Source organism: Lissotriton helveticus, chromosome 5_1 (assembly GCF_964261635.1).
Source record: "Lissotriton helveticus chromosome 5_1, aLisHel1.1, whole genome shotgun sequence".
Lineage (NCBI taxonomy): Eukaryota > Metazoa > Chordata > Amphibia > Caudata > Salamandridae > Lissotriton > Lissotriton helveticus.
Window position 1 is genome coordinate 583,944,439 of NC_136065.1, and position 20,477 is coordinate 583,964,915.

Here is a 20,477-nt window from a genome sequence, read left to right on the forward strand (position 1 = left end):
AACTCAAAAACTACCGCCCCATCTCGCTCCTCCTGTTTCCGGCCAAAGTCATCGAGAAGACCGTCAACAAGCAGCTGGCCGCCTTCCTCGAGACGAATGGATTCCTCGATCTCTCGCAGTCTGGCTTCCGGGCCAACCACAGCACCGAGACCGCCCTCATTGCCGCGACTGACGACATCCGAGCCCTGCTCGGCAACGGGGAAACAGCGGCCCTCATCCTCCTGGACCTCTCCGCAGCATTCGACACTGTCTGCCACCGCACCCTAGTACAGCGCCTCAGCAATGTCGGAATCGATGAGAAGGCACTAGAATGGATCACCTCCTTCCTCGCCGGAAGGACACAGAGAGTTCGCCCCCCCGTTCAAATCAGAGGCCACCGAAGTCATCTGCGGCATCCCCCAAGGTTCATCGTTCAGCCCCACCCTCTTCAATGTCTACATGAGCCCCCTTGCGGTCATCGCACGCCAACACAACCTCAACATCATCTCTTACGCCGACGACACCCAGCTGTTCCTCTCCCTCACCAACAACCCCGCCACCGCCAGAGCCAACCTACACGAAGGGATGAAAGACGTAGCCGAGTGGATGATGAACAGCCACCTGAAACTGAACTCAGACAAGACGGAAGTCCTCATCCTGGGATCGTCGCCCTCCGCCTGGGATGACTCCTGGTGGCCCCCTGCCCTGGGCAGCGCACCCAAACCAACAGACCATGCACGAAACCTGGGCTTCATTCTGGACTCCTCCCTCTCCATGACCAGACAAGTCAACGCCGTCTCCGCGTCATGCTTCAACATCCTGCGCATGCTACACAAGATCTTCCGGTGGATCCCCACCGAGACTAGGAAAACGGTCACCCAGGCCCTCGTCACCAGCCGACTGGACTACGGCAACTCCCTCTATGCCGGAACCACTGCCAAACTCCAGAAGAGACTCCAGCGGATCCTGAACGCCTCAGCAAGACTCATCCTGGACATCCCCCGACACAGCCACATCTCCGGACACCTGAGAGACCTGCACTGGCTCCCGATCAACAAGAGAATCACGTTCCGACTCCTCACCCACGCACACAAAGCCCTGCACAACCAAGGACCAAGATACCTCAACAACCGCCTCAACTTCTACACTCCCACCGCCAGCTTCGATCGACCAACCACGCCCTCGCCGCCATCCCCCGCATCCGAAGAGCCACCACAGGAGGAAGGTCCTTCTCCTACCTGGCCGCCAAGACGTGGAACTCCCTCCCCACCCACCTCCGCCTCACCCAAGACCACCTCGCCTTCAGGAAGCAACTCAAGACCTGGCTGTTCGAGCAGTAGCGGACCCCCCCCCCCAAGCGCCTTGAGACCCTCTGGGTGAATAGAGCGCTATATAAATGCCGTGATTGAATGATTGTTTGAAGCCCAAAAAAAGATGCATAGGTGAACTCACTGCCGCTAACTGTCGCTCCGGCTCTGGCATGCTTCTGGCGAACCTGTGAGCTCAAACTGCACACAAGGGGTGGTGCTCCGTTCCGGCCGTTAGCTTCCGGCCGTCATGCTTCCCCGCCCCTGCTAGCCCCGCAGGAAGTCCTCTAACATCCCCACCTTAGAGAAGGTGACCACCGCGTTTTTGGGCGCTCAGTGTAATTGCTGAACTGCGCTGCGCTGTGACTCGCGCTTTATATTTTAAAATATCCTATTTTGTATTTTTGTTAATACTGAGTTCTAATTTGCCCTGTTTTTAACCCGCTATTGCCGCGACCCCCCCTGGCCCTTACCGCACTATAAAACTGATTACAGCACCGCAACTTGGCGGGTCCGGGCTCCTGGGTTCCTGTGTCACGTGACTACGACGTGACGACGACGCCATCTTGGGAAGGCTGGTTCCTTCCCTGCTGGGGGTTAGCGCGCTAGCGCTTGTTACCGCCACCCACCTATTTAAGGTGAGCTTGCACTCGGGGTCAGCCTGGAGAAGGTGACCACCGCGTTTTTGGGCGCTCAGTGTAATTGCTGAACTGCGCTGCGCTGTGACTCGCGCTTTATATTTTAAAATATCCTATTCTGTATTTTTGTTAATACTGAGTTCTAATTTGCCCTGTTTTTAACCCGCTATTGCCGCGACCCCCCCTGGCCCTTACCGCACTATAAAACTGATTACAGCACCGCAACTTGGCGGGTCCGGGCTCCTGGGTTCCTGTGTCACGTGACTACGACGTGACGACGACGCCATCTTGGGAAGGCTGGTTCCTTCCCTGCTGGGGGTTAGCGCGCTAGCGCTTGTTACCGCCACCCACCTATTTAAGGTGAGCTTGCACTCGGGGTCAGCCTGGAGAAGGTGACCACCGCGTTTTTGGGCGCTCAGTGTAATTGCTGAACTGCGCTGCGCTGTGACTCGCGCTTTATATTTTAAAATATCCTATTCTGTATTTTTGTTAATACTGAGTTCTAATTTGCCCTGTTTTTAACCCGCTATTGCCGCGACCCCCCCTGGCCCTTACCGCACTATAAAACTGATTACAGCACCGCAACTTGGCGGGTCCGGGCTCCTGGGTTCCTGTGTCACGTGACTACGACGTGACGACGACGCCATCTTGGGAAGGCTGGTTCCTTCCCTGCTGGGGGTTAGCGCGCTAGCGCTTGTTACCGCCACCCACCTATTTAAGGTGAGCTTGCACTCGGGGTCAGCCTGGAGAAGGTGACCACCGCGTTTTTGGGCGCTCAGTGTAATTGCTGAACTGCGCTGCGCTGTGACTCGCGCTTTATATTTTAAAATATCCTATTCTGTATTTTTGTTAATACTGAGTTCTAATTTGCCCTGTTTTTAACCCGCTATTGCCGCGACCCCCCCTGGCCCTTACCGCACTATAAAACTGATTACAGCACCGCAACTTGGCGGGTCCGGGCTCCTGGGTTCCTGTGTCACGTGACTACGACGTGACGACGACGCCATCTTGGGAAGGCTGGTTCCTTCCCTGCTGGGGGTTAGCGCGCTAGCGCTTGTTACCGCCACCCACCTATTTAAGGTGAGCTTGCACTCGGGGTCAGCCTGGAGAAGGTGACCACCGCGTTTTTGGGCGCTCAGTGTAATTGCTGAACTGCGCTGCGCTGTGACTCGCGCTTTATATTTTAAAATATCCTATTTTGTATTTTTGTTAATACTGAGTTCTAATTTGCCCTGTTTTTAACCCGCTATTGCCGCGACCCCCCCTGGCCCTTACCGCACTATAAAACTGATTACAGCACCGCAACTTGGCGGGTCCGGGCTCCTGGGTTCCTGTGTCACGTGACTACGACGTGACGACGACGCCATCTTGGGAAGGCTGGTTCCTTCCCTGCTGGGGGTTAGCGCGCTAGCGCTTGTTACCGCCACCCACCTATTTAAGGTGAGCTTGCACTCGGGGTCAGCCTGGAGAAGGTGACCACCGCGTTTTTGGGCGCTCAGTGTAATTGCTGAACTGCGCTGCGCTGTGACTCGCGCTTTATATTTTAAAATATCCTATTCTGTATTTTTGTTAATACTGAGTTCTAATTTGCCCTGTTTTTAACCCGCTATTGCCGCGACCCCCCCTGGCCCTTACCGCACTATAAAACTGATTACAGCACCGCAACTTGGCGGGTCCGGGCTCCTGGGTTCCTGTGTCACGTGACTACGACGTGACGACGACGCCATCTTGGGAAGGCTGGTTCCTTCCCTGCTGGGGGTTAGCGCGCTAGCGCTTGTTACCGCCACCCACCTATTTAAGGTGAGCTTGCACTCGGGGTCAGCCTGGAGAAGGTGACCACCGCGTTTTTGGGCGCTCAGTGTAATTGCTGAACTGCGCTGCGCTGTGACTCGCGCTTTATATTTTAAAATATCCTATTCTGTATTTTTGTTAATACTGAGTTCTAATTTGCCCTGTTTTTAACCCGCTATTGCCGCGACCCCCCCTGGCCCTTACCGCACTATAAAACTGATTACAGCACCGCAACTTGGCGGGTCCGGGCTCCTGGGTTCCTGTGTCACGTGACTACGACGTGACGACGACGCCATCTTGGGAAGGCTGGTTCCTTCCCTGCTGGGGGTTAGCGCGCTAGCGCTTGTTACCGCCACCCACCTATTTAATGCTCGCTTGGAGCGCAGCGGTCCAGCGCAGCGGTCGCGCCTTCGCTACGCCTGAGTCTCGCCAGAGTCCTGCCCGTCTGCGCCCGTCAGCGTCCCGGAGGCGGGCGGAGCGGCGGGTGGGACTCTACCATCAGGGATGTGTCCCCCTGGGACCCCCGTTTTGCGCTATTCTTCTGGCGAACTTCGCTTGTTCCATCCTCATGTATCTGGCTGCCGCACTGTTTTTCCCGGTCGATATCATGGGAAATCCCGTTGCCCGGGTTGTGGCTGGTACCCGACCCGCTCGCTCACTTTACGGCCGAGCAATGACACTTTTAGGAGGGGCTTCGGTTGCATGCTATTAAACACCAGGTCAGCATGCAAACATGCGCAGGATATCTATGAGCTTCTCGACACAGAGAAGCCACTATGCCTCATGCTTACTGAGACATGGTGGACCGACTCTTCTAATCCAGACGTCGCTATGGCAATCCCTTCTGATTATAACATCTTCAGAAGGGATAGAGCCAAGGGAAGGGGAGGTGGAGTGGCGTTAGTGGTCCGGAAAGGAACGCCATGTGCGATCCTGCCAGCTATCGACATCCGAGGCTCTGAGACCCTAGCCTTCTCTATCACTCTATCGCCCCATCAATCTTTTAAGGGACTGCTTATATACAGGCCACCTGGTGCACCCGGCACCTTCTTTGAAGATCTGGACTTGGTGCTGATTGAGCTGGCCCTGAAAGCTGAACATTTTATCGTGGCTGGCGATCTCAATTTTCGGTTGGATGATCCATCCGATCCGGCTGCCACCAAACTCTCTGAGGCGCTAACCCCTTTGGGACTTATCCCTCACCTTCGGGAGTCTACGCATGAGAAGGGGCACACCCTTGACCAAGTTTTCTCGTCTGTCCCTCTTGAGGGTATAGAGGTTACTCCGGTCCTTTGGTCCGACCACTTCCTTGCCAAATTTGTGATCAAGGGCATAGGTAAGTCAGTGCCTACCCCGGCACATCAACAGGGTCGTGTCCACAGGGCATTCCATCGAGTAACCCCAGAGATGCTGGCGCAAGCAGTTGTGGCCCATCCTTGCCTCTTTTCAGGCGATTTAGACAGGGATTTGCAGACCATGCAGGACTGGTTTCTGGATAGGTTAAACGATCTTGCCCCGGAAGTAACATCTCGCCCGACACCGAAACGGGTCTCCGCGCCTTGGTTTACCGCTGCACTGTCGGCTACGCGGCAGCAGTGCAAGGTAGCCGAAAGAGCCTGGCGGGCACAATATGACACTGTTGCCAAGTTGACCTATAAAACGGTGGTCAAGGCTTATCACCGGGACATCCGCCTGGAAAAAAAAGCGTATCTAGCCAGGAGAATTGATGCTGCTTCCAATTCTTGCAAGGAGATATTCTCCATCGTGAGAGAATTTACCTCACCTTGGTCGAACACCTCGGACCAAAAACCATCTGGTACCTGGGCTGCGGATCTTGCTGACTTTTTCACGAGCAAGATCCAACGCATCCAGGAGTCATTCCTGGTACCAATGTCTGTGGGCCAAATTGAACGTGACACCGACACATCGCCACAGGCTGGGCCTAGGGTGACGTTGAGTGTGTTCCCTCCAATCTCTGCTCCGGACTCCCTGGCTTTAATGGGCAAATTGAAATCGGGTTCTCCCCTGGACCCATGCCCGGCTAAATTTTTAGCGAAAGTCGCGGAGGTGATCAACCCGCTGGCTAATCCGCTTCTGAATCTTTCACTGAGGCTAGGGGTGGTCCCGCAAACCTGGAAGCAGGCGATGGTGATACCCTTGCTTAAAAAATCTGGCCTAGACCCGAAGGCCCCAGTTAATTATAGGCCCATCTCCCTGCTGCCGGCCCTCACCAAGATTCTGGAAAAGCACGTTCAAGGCGTGCTTTCCAATTTTCTGGAATCTAATGAGATCTTGCACGCCACCCAATCGGGATTTCGTCCCCATCTTAGCACGGAGACTGCGCTCCTGGAGGTTTCGGAAACCATTAAAGGGGTTCTGGACTCTGGGGGCAAAGTCATGCTGGTGATGTTAGACCTGTCGGCGGCTTTCGACACCGTTCCCCATGATGGTCTTCTCGCAAGACTTCGCGAGATAGGCATACAGGGGACGGTGTTCGACTGGTTTTCTTCCTTTCTTGCCGGCCGCCGGCAGACGATCTGGGCCCCGCCTGATTCCGCCGTGATGCCGCCTCTGGGAGTTGGGGTCCCTCAGGGCTCTGTTTTGAGCCCGACCCTCTTTAACATCATTATGACCCCGTTGGCGGCACTGGTGGAGTCGCATGGTGCCCAGATCGTATCCTATGCGGATGACACCCAGCTCCTCTTCTCGTGTACGAGAGGAGGTGACTTTGATGGGGAGAGTATTCGGGATTGCCTTGGGGCTGTTTTCCATTGGTTCCATCTAAACAGCCTCAAGTGCAATTCCGATAAGTCCGAAGTACTGTTCTTCGGGTGTGACACCGAACCCGTTTGGCAGACTTGGTGGCCTCGGGATATGTTCCCTCCATCCTGTTCCTCTCAGGTTGCAAAGAATCTAGGGGTGAAGCTGGATAACAGGTTAACTTTGAAATCCCAGATCCTGGGGGTGTCGGGCATGTGCTTTGGCATCCTTAGGATGCTGCGGAGGTTTCTTCCCCTGTTATCCGTGGAACATAGGACGCTGACAGTTCAGGCTCTGATTGGGTCCAGGTTGGATTATTCCAACGTTCTTTACCTGGGCCTTCCGGAGTACTTGCTGCAGCGCCTTCAAGTGGTGCAGAACGCCGCGGCCAGGGCAATTTTCGGCCTTAGTAGGCGCTCTAGTGCCTCAGGCCTGCTGGTAACTTTACATTGGTTGCCCATCCGCAAGAGGATTGCCTTTAAGGCTCTGACCTTGGTCTATAAAGCTCTTCACAAGGGGGGAGCTAAGTACCTTCAAAAGAGACTGGTCTTTTATCATCCGACCAGATCTCTGAGGTCGGAATCCTTGCACCTTGCTGTTGTCCCTCGGGTAAAGAAAGCGCGCCTTGGTGGGCGCTCTTTTGGATTGCTGGCATCTCAGCTATGGAACTCTTTGCCGCTGGCCCTGCGGGGAGCCACTAGCTTGCTGGTTTTTAGGAAAGGCCTTAAAACGTGGCTTTTTACTCAGTAGCCGTTCTTTCTTGAATTTTTTGGCTTACTGCTCTTTTAGTCTTTCTTTTGGTGTTATGTTATTATGTTGCAGCTTCTTCGCCTTCTCCAATAAAAGCGCCGGGACACTCTTTCTGAGTAGCCGTGCGCTATAAAAATGAACCAATAACATAACATAACATAACATAACCTTAGCAAAGATCTTGGAGAAATGTGTGCTCGCCCAACTCTGTTCCCATATTGAAAATATTCAACTCGTAGACCAATACCAATCTGGTTTCCGCCATAGTACAGAGTCTGCACTAACGCACATTGTTGATGATGTGCTAAGAATATTGGACCATAATGAGTCGTGCCTACTGATCCTTTTTGACCTCTCATCAGCATTCAATACTGTCGAACATGATAACCTAATTGACCTCCTGAAACACAGGATGGGGCTGTCTGGGCCTGTACTTAACTGGTTCTGCTTGTTCCTTCAGAATAGATCCCAAAGCTTCAAGTTGAACCAATTCCTTTCCCTTACTGCACCGTTCACGCTGGGGGTTCCTCAAGGTTTGGCAGTGTCTCCCATGCTCTTTAACCTGTTCATGGAGCCTCTGAAAGAAATTCTGAAATCATCCAGCATTCACTATCACATGTACGCGGATGATACCCAACTCTACCTCTCGATTGCCTCCCCTGAGGACATTTAATCTCTCAATTCAATCCTGCTGGAAACACAAAGCTGGCTGCACGTAACCACCTGAAACTAAATGCTTTCTAAACTGAATTCCTCCTAATCTCACCCCACAAGCATTGCCCAGTCTTTGAACAATAGTTGAATCAACTTTCTGATCTAAACTGCAGACCTCTCCTCGTTGATTCGGCATCTTCTCTGGGTATCATTCTAGACAAAAGCCTGAACATGCAGTAGCACATCAGCTCCCTTCCCAAAGTAGCTAACTACCAACTCAGTATCTTGAGGAAACTCAAACCCTATCTACCGGCTCAGGACCTAAAGATAGCTGTGTAAGCACCAGTGATCTCCAAGTTGGACTACGGTAGCACAAAGCTTTGCGGATTGCCAAGAGTAAAGACAGGTCCTCTTAGGGTTGCCCTCAATTCTGCTGCTACCAAAAGATTCAAACATATTGCTCCGGACTTGCTAGTCCTGAACTGGCTTTTCTATGAAAGTTATAAATTGCATGCATGGCACACAATGCCATACAGTTCAAGACCCCGCTTTAACTCGCTCAGAAACTGGAGCTCTCATGTGGTTCCAGAGCCTCCAGAAGCGCCAGCACCCTTTTGCTCAAACCACAAAAATTAAAGGAAAAAAAAACATACAATCGAGCCTTTTCAGGTATGACCCCAAGGATCTGGAACTCCCTTCCCCCCGAAGTCAGGGTGAACTCCTCCACAATCCTCTTCAAAAAAGAGGTCAAAGGGATCCTGTTGAAGACATTTCTGCCTCTGTCGGGCCTCCCCATATGATTCGGGGGCCAGAGACGTAAATTTGTGGCCCAGCTGCCGGGCACACGAGAATGCTCTGCCAATTTTTAGACTTGTAATCTGTTGTTTTGTTGATGCTGTTTTGATTGCTTGTGTTCTTGCTGATGAATAAACTGTAAAGGGCTCTGATACCCTAGGTGGTCATGTTTGTGCTATATAAAACTTTCTAAATAAATAAATAAATTGAAAGGCCTCATCAGTGAGGTATAGCTTGGATCTATGTTTGAGCATACCCTTGGCAATTAGGGCATTACATCAGACATACAAAAGGTGATGGGAGAGATGGGTCTAAACCACTGGCAATCACTGTGGGTAGTATTCCAAACCATTGCTTTTCACCTACTGTAACACTTTAGACAGAGGTCTGCCTTACTCAAATCAGCACAGAATCTCTGCTCTTAATGAGAACAGTCCATTCCAAACTGCCAAGTGAAAACCCCTCCAAAAGGGACCATAAGCAACCCCAGATTGAGTTTGGCCTTTTTTTAAACAAATTAGTTGAAATTTAACTTTGCCACCATTATTTTCTATGGGAGGATATTGCAGTACATGTAGTTGGCCATGTGTGTGGTACTAGACTTACTCCAGCTCTGAGTTAGACTAATTTGCTACTGATTTGGATTCCTTTTCACTGGAGTAATTTTAGAAGTGCAGGTTGTGAGTAGCAATGGGCTTAGGGCCAGATGTACGACCCATTCTTGCATGTGCAAATGCGTTAGCGACCCGTTCGCACATGCAAATACTAATAGGGCCATGTACAAACCCTATTTAGCAAGTCGCAATTTATAGGATTTGCGACTCACAATTCGGAGGGGGCATTCCTAGGACACCCTTAACTAATTGCGACTCTCTACCCTATGTAAGACTGATTTGAAACCGCAATTGCAGTAGCTAAACACATGAAGTTTTCCGCCCTCTTCAAGAGGATGGTAATGCACTCGCAAATGGGAATGGGGTCCCAAGGGGACCCCTTCCCCTCTGCAAATGCATGGGTTAATATTTTTTTAAGGGTGGGCAGTGGTCCCAGGGACCACTACCTGCCCTTAAAAATTTAATGAAAACGTCTTTTTTTAAATGCATCCGGTTTCCTTTAAGGAAAACGGGCTGCATTTTTTTTAAAAACCTGCTTTTTTGAAAAGCGGTCTCAGACTTGGAGGTCTGCTGAGCCTAGCGGGCCACCATACCTGGGAGGGCCAGTCAGTCAGTCAAGTACTTTTATTCGATAACTTAAAATCATAAAAAGACACAGGTACAATTATTACACATATCAATAAATCCAGCAAACCTTACATTAAAAGGTTTACACATTCAAAAAGCATTAAAATTTCATTATAAATCCATCTCTGTACGGTTATTACACTTAAAAAATTCCATACACTATATACAATAACATTTTCTCATAGCTCCTTCTTAAATAAATAATCCACATTTATATTCATAAACTGACTACGGCCCTCGTATGACCTACTCTTTTCTTCAATTTGTTAATCCGCTCTGCGGCCACTAGGAAATTTGCGACATGAAACGTGATCCGCTTCCCTTAACACAGGTAACAAATACTTTTTCCTCATGTCTGCGTAAAATTCGCAAAACATAACAAAATGTAGGGTATCTTGTAAGGAAAAATTGTCGCACTTACAAGGGTCGGCATTATCTGGTGTTCCCCATTTAGGGAAACCTCCCAAAGTGAGGTGGATTATATTAATTCAAAATCTTGTTAGCAGGTACCGATGAAAAGGGCGAGTTACTAACTTCAAATAAGGCTCAATACCAGGTGAGCTCACTAAGCCAAAGTTCACTCTTACCATAGTTTTTCTCAGCTCTAGTTCCTCCCTTTCGGATGTAAGAACGTTTACCATGGCGGTTTTAATTGAAACTACATCTTCTTTCTTTATAGTTTCAAGGGCCAGAAAAATGCCAGGCCGTCCTCGTTTTTTAAATGTAGTATCAATTTTACCAGCATTATCTAGAGCTAAACAGTCCTTTATGATCATATGGTTCAATGAGATCTCCGGGTTAAACCAGATCTTAAGCCAACATGTCAGCGGGGTTATTTTCAGTGTGTCAGATACATAACCCAGCCCAAACTCCGTGTGGATATAAAAAGTAGGGCCAGTCATTCCTAATGGGGTCACAAATTGCGAGTGCCTCATGAATATTGATGAGGCATGCAATTTGCAACCTCATTGGGAATCGCAAACAGTGTCTCTGACACTGTTGTACATGGCATTTAGCGACTCGCAAATTGCAACCCACAATTAAGCGTAATTTGCGAGTCGCTAAATGCCCTGGTCGTACATCTGGCCCTTACTCTTTTGCAGGTGGGTTCATGTCTCGCCCTAAACCCATTTCGGACAGTCCCCTATGCCCTCCTTACTGCTCCTTAAACACTCCCATTTAGTAGTAAGTAAGCCCTTTTGTCTGGTCACTCTCCCTGGTCTCTCCCATATTACTTACTAAGTAGTGAACTTAAATGTGTGAGGATCTACCCTTAGAAAAGATAAGAGAGGTGGAGATGGAAATTTACACTTGTAGGTTTGTAAGTAGCATTTTGTTACACATTTTCTATTATTATATAGTACTTTTAAACATACTACAAAATGCAGTTTTTGAATACGTCTCATAGTTTTGAGACAGCCCCCGGGATCAATTATGTCCTTTTGCACATGTAGGCCTCATTCTTCAATGCAGAGTTACAACTGTAATCTTTCACAGGCGTATGTGTGTGAGTGGTATGGATGTTAGGATGTGTTTGTTGTGAATGTGAGTTGGGTGTGAGTGATATGTCTGAGAGAGCTGGGAGGGAGAGTTCAACTTGTGAGTGAGCTGCTGAGCATGACCATTCTCATGTAGGGCGTGAGAGATGGGTGTTTCATTGCTCATACTGAGTGTGAACAGCATCTTCATTTAGTGTGTGAGAGCTTGTGTGCAGAGTACATTATAATGCTAGATCACATTTGAAAGTGTGTGTGACTACTCATGCTAAGCGTCAGTGAGAGGTGCTCATGCTGGGTGAGAAATTCTGCTGTGTTTAGAAATGAAACCTTTGGCAGTATACACAGGAAGGGAATTAATGTATCTGCGGGTAATGCATGTGATATTTATGACCTTTGTTCCAACTCATCGGCCATGAAGTAAGGTTCCCAAAGTATTTTTACAAATAACGCTATGTAAGGTGCTTATCGTTTGCAGCTGAACAGAGTTACACAATGGATGTGTTGACACGCACGCTATTCCAATAACGTGATTGATAGTAGCAAGTAAACGTGCCCAAGGATACTGGATCCCTCAAATAGTCTAAAATCGTGTTTTGTGTTCTGACACACAACCACCTGTAAATCATGATTCAGCTCAATGCCAATAGCGAGTAAAATCTTGAATAAATCCTCAACTGCATTAGTCCCAAACAAGAAAATCAACGTCTCCTGAACCCTTCCCTACCTCCTGAAAGCCTTTATTATAAATTGTTTTCTATTCAAGTGGTCGGGCAAATGCTTTACATGTTCAACAAGAACCATTATTAAATCTGCGATAAAATGGCACTTACCACTTGCCCCTGGAAGGTAATGTAGAAGCCCTCTCTAGCAGAGCAGAGTTGAACAGGAAACAGGAAGGTCAAGAAAGTGCTCGTGCAAGTCCAAAAATGTCATCCAAGATGGCCCCCAGGTGTCCAAAGGCAATGGTGGCGCTAACGGGATAGTTGTTAAGCTCCTTTTTGGGGGGGTTGATTTTGCGATACTGTGTGGCCTTCACAGTGACATATTTAAGTCTGAAAGATTTAGTAATGCAGGATTTGTAGCTCGGCGTATGTTTCAGTCTAGAAACTTCTCTGTGCCTGCCAATTTGCTCTTCTGTTCCCGGACGCATTTAGTCAACATTTCTCACTTGAACTTTGGATCTTCCTAAGTGCAGAGCACACGTGCTTCCTGTACTCTGTTTGCATGACATTGACTAAAACAAAAACGTTGCTTTGAACCCTTGTAGAACAAGGACACGGTACCCTGCGTGGGGACGGTGTTCAAGCGTTATTGCACAAACAGTTGCGGAAATCTAAGCAAAACTTGGGCAAAATCAAATATTTTTTTTCACACGTCATGGGTGAAATTTCTCGAAAACTACACAGACAATCTTGGGTGGTTAGATCAGTTTCCCCTGAGACATAACATTTTGTACTAGCTTCCACAAAGTAGTTTTACAGAGACACCTCTTGACTGATTTCCTTCTTTGCTGTGATTTGCGATTATTTAATATTTTTACATTTGGCATGGAGGACGATTAAAAGTTCAGGGAACGAGAATGGTGACATCCATCGCTGAAATTGGAAAAAAAGGTATTCAAATAAATTGGCTTCAGGGTCAGCAGCATAAAGAGGGTGCTTTTTTGCCTGCCAAGAAGTCCTAGAAGCAATAGAAAGAAGAAGTTCCCTTAATCTGAGCACAAACATAAAATAATACCAGTCATCTGATTCAAAGGATGGTAAAAAACAAAAGATATGCTTCAAACAAGGGACACACACTTGATGGAAATAACAAGAAAGCTAACCAGTGCTAAGTAGTGGGCTGACAAACCTCGCTATAAGTACTGATATTGTCTACAATAGGTCATTCGACAATAGACAGCTAAAGCTGTACGTAGATGAGACCTGAAAATGTGACAGCAAAGCTGTTCTGGGTTACTTAACTGGTCTAGAACAGCCGGCATTTAAGATAACTTAAAGTTTTAAGGCATCTACTGCAAAAATCTTTGTTTAGCTAGAAGGATTAGGGGTACATTACTGTAGTGTTCTAGTCGGTGGACCAACCGACGGAACACGTCACACCCACGTCAGGCAAGTTAAATAAATAACGTCTACGCATGCACGTACGCCAGTTGGGCGACGTCGTGGAAGACGACAGGCAAAGCACCTCATTGTCCGAGTGATTATTTCATAGGGCCACAGTGTCACCCCCACTGCCCCCAGTCCTTCACTCACCCCTGTCATGTGTGCCCCACACGACACAACAGCTGGTGACGAGGGTGGGATTGCCCTCGCTGCTGTGTCGCCGCGCCTGCCGTGTGGCGGCCGCGAGCTCTGCCCTTGGCTCACGGCGCATCGTGCCCGGCGGGACACCGGCGTCCGGCTGTCTCTCCGTGCATCGGAGGGAGGGAGGACACACCGCGGCTGCATCGGCAGCACAAGAAGACGCCAGGTGGGGCGCGTCGGCCCTTACAATCCGGCCACTGCATCGGCTGGTCGCAGGCCCAGCGCCACGTGGCTCCCCGTGAGTGGGGGAGGGGCGATCCGTTTCCACTGTGCGGAGCTGTACACCGCGGTGCTCTGGTCTTCGGTGGGTGCGGAAGAACCGCATTGAGGTGCCAGGCCCCACAGTGCTGTATTTCACCAGGGGTAAAGCACTACGCTCCCCCCCAGCAACAGGTCACCCAAACTCACGAGGGTACCATCAAGGGGTGGGCAGCAGGCACTGGCCCCCACATGAACTCAGCAACTGGGGTAATAAGCACCACCACCACAAGAGCCAAGGACGGACACATTGTCTCTGTCATCCACACGGCCAGAATCAGCCGAGTCAATTCCCAACAAGCATTGGCAACACCAGCATTCCCGAATCTACACCAGAGGGACATCTCACACAGAGCAGCGTACTGGGTCAGGACTAGAGAACGGCGCTAAGTCATATCCAGGTGATAACGCGTCCAGATTCACATCATGGCCACGAAACCCCCCATCGAGCCATTCGTGGTTGAGGGCTCCCCATCTTCGCTAGCCCCAAGTGGAAGGACTGGGTGGACCGATTGATAATCTTCTTTGAAGCCACCAAAGTTCACAAAGATCAAAAGAGGGCCATGGTCCTTCATATAGGAGGCAAGGATGTTCACCATATAGCAAAAACCTTAGTGGAAGCCACTCACAAGAATCACCACACGTTAATTAATGCCCTGAACGCGCACTTCAAACCCATGGCTAATCAGGACTATGAGAGGGTTATATTCAGGCAGGCAAGACAGCTGCCAGAAGAGTCGCTAGACACCTATCATGCGCGCCTGAAGAACCTTGCGTCCACGTGTGGATTCACTGACGTCACCGAAGAGGTTCGCGGCCAGATCATTCAAGGCTGTTCCTCTGCCAAACTGCGGGAGCGAATTCTCGAGGAGTCTTGAAAATCCTTGGCGGACATCCTCACCTTGGGGCGCACCAAAGAGCTATTGAAGGCCCGGGCTGCGCACATGGAGGCGGCCCTTCTGGCGCCTGTGAAGTAACAGTTAAGTCTCCGACGAAATGGGCCAAGAAGGGCTCTGGAATGCCGTCGACGGGCCAACCCAAGTCGTGTGGTTACTGTGGAGGACTACCACATCCCGCGGCAGAATGTCCCGCGAAAGGAAAGAGATGTTCGGGCTGCGGCCGCTTCAATCACTTCGAAAAAGTATGTAGAGCGAAGAAGTACCGGAAGCCCCGCCAGGCTGTAAACGCTGTACCGGAAGGGGACCCGAGCCAAAGCGACATGGATGATGATGAGGAGGAAGAGCGCATGGTGCACAAGGTGCACATGGTTGGCGCCGCCACGCGGAAGGTCAGAAGTCTACCTCAGTGTAGCATCCGGGTAGGCACCCAAGATGTTCTGGCAGTCGTGGACACAGGGGCGACCATCAACCTAATGGCTTCCGCCCTGCACCAAACTCTAGACCCGCTGCCGGTCCTACTTCCGTCAGCCATCACAGTGTTCGCATATGGACAAGACACCCCATTAAAGATAAAAGGAAAATTCAAGACCTCAATATCACATGGAGATCGGTCCGTCACCGCCAATGTGTTCGTGTCAGAAGATTGACAGGGCATGCTATTAGGATGCAGGGCGGCTGAAGACCTAGGAGTGGTGTCGTTCGCATTTGGAGTACATCAGGAATCTATTCAAAAGTTGTTGACGGAGTTTGCCGAAGTATTCAAGGGCATCGGAAGGTTCAGAGGAAAGGAGGTCCACCTTCACATCGACAATACAGTCCAACCTGTAGCCCTGAGACACCGCAGGATAGCTTTCCACCTGCGACCATTGGTCGAAGAAGAACTGAAGAAGCTTGCAGATGCAGGAATAATAGAGAAGGTAACGGTCCCAACCCCCTGTGTGTCGCCAATCGTGGTCACGCGGAAACCCAAGCAACCCGGGGCGGTCAGGATCTGCGTGGACATGCGGCTCCCCAACGCCGCCATTAAGCGAGAACGCCATATAACTCCTACTATCGATGACCTCATAGGTGAAATGGCGGGAGCGTGTTGGTTCTCCAAACTAGATCTGTGATCAGGCTACCACAAGCTAGTGTTGGATGAGTCCTCACGCATCATCACCACATTCTCGACGCATCTAGGGCTCAGGAGATATACATGCCTGAGTTTTGGAATTTCGAGCGCGGCGGAGGTCTTCCAAAACGTAATACAGGAGCTCATTGCCGACATTCCAGGGGTGATAAACGTCAGTGATGACATCATGATCCACGCAAGGACCATACCGGAGCATAACAATCGCCTAATACAAGTACTACGGAGGCTACGGGAAGCAGGGTTAACCCTGCACAGGGAAAAATGTGAATTTCTGAAGCGGAAAATACAATTCTTCGGATACACGTTTTCAATTGAAGGAGTGAACCCTGACCCAGAAAAAGTGAAGGACATTAAAGAGGCTGCCCCCCCACTACCGTCACAGAAGTTTGGAGTTTTCTGGGGATGGTAAACTACTCTGGAAGGTTCATGTGAGACCTGGCAAACTTGACATTACCTCTGTGGGAACTAATCAAAGAAGCCACCCCGTGGAGATGGGGCCCGGAGCAAGACAAAGCATTTCAGGACATCAAAGAAGCGCTGTCAGAAGCTACCACCCTGGCATTCTTTGACCCAAGGAAATTGACATTGGTGGCGGTAGATGCGGGACCCGTCGGACTAGGAGCGGTGCTAATGCAGCGTCAGTGAGCAGACAAAGACTGGTCTCCAGTGGCTTTCGCTAGCCGGTCCCTTACAGAAACGGAGCAGAGATACTCTCAAATTGAGAAGGAGGCAATCGCAATACATTGGTGGTGCCGGCACTTCCACCTATACGTCTATGGAAAACCGTTTATTGTTGCCACAGATCACAAGCCTCTGGTAGCACTCTTCTCAGGAACCTCTACCAAGCCTCCGCCACGCATTGAATAATGGATGCTACAGCTCCAAAACTACAATTGCCGGGTGGAGTACCGGCCCGGATCTTGCAACCCCGCAGATTACTTATCACGACACCCGAGAGCAACCACCCGGGAAGAGATGGAAGATGCAGCTGACACAGAAGAATATGTAAGGTGCATCACCGCCAGATCATGTCCACTGCCCATATCCATCGAACATATCGCAGAGGCCACTAGAAAGGACGACTGCCTGCAAAGAGCCATTGTGGCCGTGCAAAGAGGAAACTGGCACAAAGCAAAAGAGGAGTGGAAGATCCTGACTCCGGGGGCACAACGCATAATGGACAGCCTGTACCACGTGCGAGAGGAGCTGAATGAGGATCGCACTGGATGCCTACTACGAGGACACCAGCTGGTAATACCATCCTCCCTAACGGATCAGGTTGTTCAGCTGGCTCATGTGGGCCATCAAGGCATGATAAAAACGAAATCCCGCCTTCGGACTAAGGTGTGGTTTCCGCTAATGGACGACCTGGTTGAGGCCACCGTTCGGTCCTGTGCAGCATGTCAAGTGACCGGAGACCTCCCCAGACCAGCCCCGATCCTGGTGGAACCACGGCCCAAGTCTCCCTGGGCCTGTGTCAGTCTTGACTTTGGCAGTCTTCCTGATGGACGCCACACAATGGTAGTAATTGATGATCACTCCAAATATCCGGAGGTGGAGATTGTATTCACAACCAGTGCTGCCAAGCTGATTCCGAAGCTAGAGAAAATCATGGCTGCGCATGGGTTAATACGAGAACTCAAAACGGACAATGGTCCTCCATTTCAAGGGCAGGAGCTAGCTAGCTACTTGAATGCACTAGGTATAAGGCATCGGCGAATCACACCAAGGTGGCCGCAAGCCAATGGCGAAGCTGAAAGATTTATGCGGACTCTTAATAAGGTCATCAGGATTGCTCATGACAAGGGTCACTCTGTTGAACGGCCATCTTTATATTCCTAAGGAACTATCGGCAGACACCCCACACCACCACGTGTGTTGCTCCAGGACACCTGCTTATGGGACGTGTAGTCATGGACTCGATACCCCATCATCCGCAATGGCAACCTGCATCTCCAGATGAATGTCAGGTCGAATCCCGACGTCAGCGATCACATGCGCAAGTCAGTCGCGGGAGAAGGGCCCAGAGGCCCCAGATTGCCCAAGGAGACCCAGTATTGGTGAAGAATCGAGTTACCAGCGGTAAATTCAGGTTTCCCTATGAGCCTGACCCATGGACAGTAGTTAGTGTCAAAGGTACCAGAGTCACTGCCACCAGAGGTCAGGAAAGTGTAACCCGCAACGTGTCACACTTCAAAAAATACCAGCTTAATGGAGCTTGCGTGACACCCCCGGTGGCAATGGAAAGGTTGCAGTCCCCGGACAGACCGCAGTCCCCAGGCAAAGGCGCTGAGAGCCCTTGGGCCCTGATGGACGTGGCCCTTCCTACTGAATATCCACAAGCTCCTGATGAGACGCCCCGCAGGAATGGCAGAATGGAAAGGGAAGGCGTCGACGGCCGTGACATGAGTCCCGACCAAGTGAGTGCAGAAACTGGAGTTGATGATGAGTCCGGAGGTAGTGAGACCCAGGGCCGAGGATTGTCCCAGTACCAGCTGAGAAGAAACCCGGTGCCCTCCAGTCGTTTGAAAGACTTCGTAATGTAAGACTGTTCTTTATTTTCTGTTTCTTACATTGGGCGTGGCCCGGCTGTGAAGAGAACTGTGCAGATGATAGACTATGGCAGATATCTTGAAAGACTGGTGTTTCATTAAAAAAAAATATATATATATTGGGGCAGATTTATGTCAGACTTTCGCCACATTTACGCCGCCGTTGCATCACGCAACGGCGTGGAAACGTGGCGCATCCCTGCGACCTATTTACAACGTGACGCATCTAGGCAGATGCGTCACGTTGTAAAGTCCTGCGGCACATGAAACCTGCGTCTGGTTTCATGTGGGCGTTCTGTTGCAGGGTGGGCGTACTTGCTCGCTTGGAAATCGGCCCAATTGCGCTGCATGAGTCAGCCATGCTAGAGTCATCCGGAAGGCATCACTGACAGGTACGAGTTGTTCAGTTGTTCAGAGCACAAGGCTATATTTGCATCATACTTGCTTGCTTGTACAGTGGTACAAGTCATTTGGAAAAGGGTGAAAAGGAGTCAGGCTCTCTCTTGACGGATGCAATCCACACCCCTTTTGAGTGAGCTCGTAATCTGGCCCATAGTGTTAAACCCCTTAAAATCTCAGTATATTTTGTAAAAACATGTGACATGATCTTCTACTGGGTGGATCACTGTTTCTTCAGATGGAGTGATGGGCAAGGGTGTCAATAGTGAGTTTTCATCTGTCATCGATCAGGCCCCCACAGCCAGGACACCCCGCTTGGGCACAAAAGGAAATAGATTATTTGTAAATTGTATAAATTGCTATTATGGAAAATAATAAATCTTAGCTGATGCTCATGGCTAAGGACAATGAATATACTGCTAAATGTGTCCCGTGTTGGGAAGTCGCAATGAAATACAGTGAGGATGATTCTCTGAGGCTGTCTGGAAATCTGCTATGCCCTCAAGATTTGTCCCCAATCTGGAAGCCTAGTTGGCTGTGCTGTATTCCAGGACTGCAGGCATCTAAATAATATTTTTGGCGAGCAGCACTGTTAGAAATGGGGGTCTCTACTTGGCAGCGGTATGCTCCCTGTCCAAGTAGGAGCCCTCCTTCCAGCCAAGGCAAGGGAGTTACGCACAAAAGGTAACCCCTGCTCACCCCCTTGGTAGCTTGGCACAAGCAGTCAGGCTTATCTCAGAGGCAATGTGTAAAGCATTTGTACAAAACACACACAATAACAGTGAAAACACTACAAATGGACATCACACCAGTTTAGAAAAATAAACAATCTTTAGCTAAACCAAACAAGACCAAAATGACAAAATTCCAACAGACATAACTCAAAATATTACTTTTTACGAGTTTAAGCAATTCTGTCCATAGTACGCTATGGATGCTGTGATTTTAGCACAAAGTACCTTTAACACGTTTAAAACCCACAAGGAAAAACAGGCCGCGAGGACAAATACATTGGTTCCTAAGTTCCTGGGAAAGCGATGCATCAGTTCTGTTGCATGCAGGAGAAGTGTTGCATCGGTTGTGGACTGTAAGGAGAAGCGATGCGTCGAAATTTGAAAGCAATTCTGTTCTGTGGGGGATGCAGTGGAAAACTTGGCGCACAGGTGCGATGCGTGGAAATCCAGGCGTGCTGTAGTAAATGCAATGAAAAAGCGTGGTTCCGTCTCTGTTCCGAGAAAAACTTGGAACAGAGATGGAACCAGTGTTCAGACACATGTTGCAGTTTGGCGGTTAGAATGGCATATCCTTCCTCTACCGTGCTCACATGCACTGGACTCCTGGGGATCACCTGCACTCAGGCTTATCCCTTCACTTTTACATTCATCACGCTTTTTCATTGCATTTACTTCATACCAGCCGGGTCGGAATTATCACCGGCAGAGCGACATTACTTACCTTACACATCTTCCATTGCAGCTCTGAAGAAGTCACGGGACACTTTCCCTTTGTGACGAAAC

General features: G+C 49.8%; 1 protein-coding gene across 2 annotated transcripts in view; it reads right to left on the reverse strand.

The window, feature by feature from the left end:
- Positions 1 to 12,594, reverse strand: part of LOC144754747 (mannose-binding protein C-like) — an 85,088-nt gene extending 72,494 nt beyond the window's left edge. For both annotated transcript variants that reach the window (XM_078642935.1, XM_078642934.1), the window contains exon 1: positions 12,245 to 12,594. The gene's annotated coding sequence lies outside the window, so the exon portion shown is untranslated. The remainder of the gene's footprint in view (positions 1 to 12,244) is intronic.
- Between the last annotated feature and the right edge of the window lie 7,883 nt (positions 12,595 to 20,477).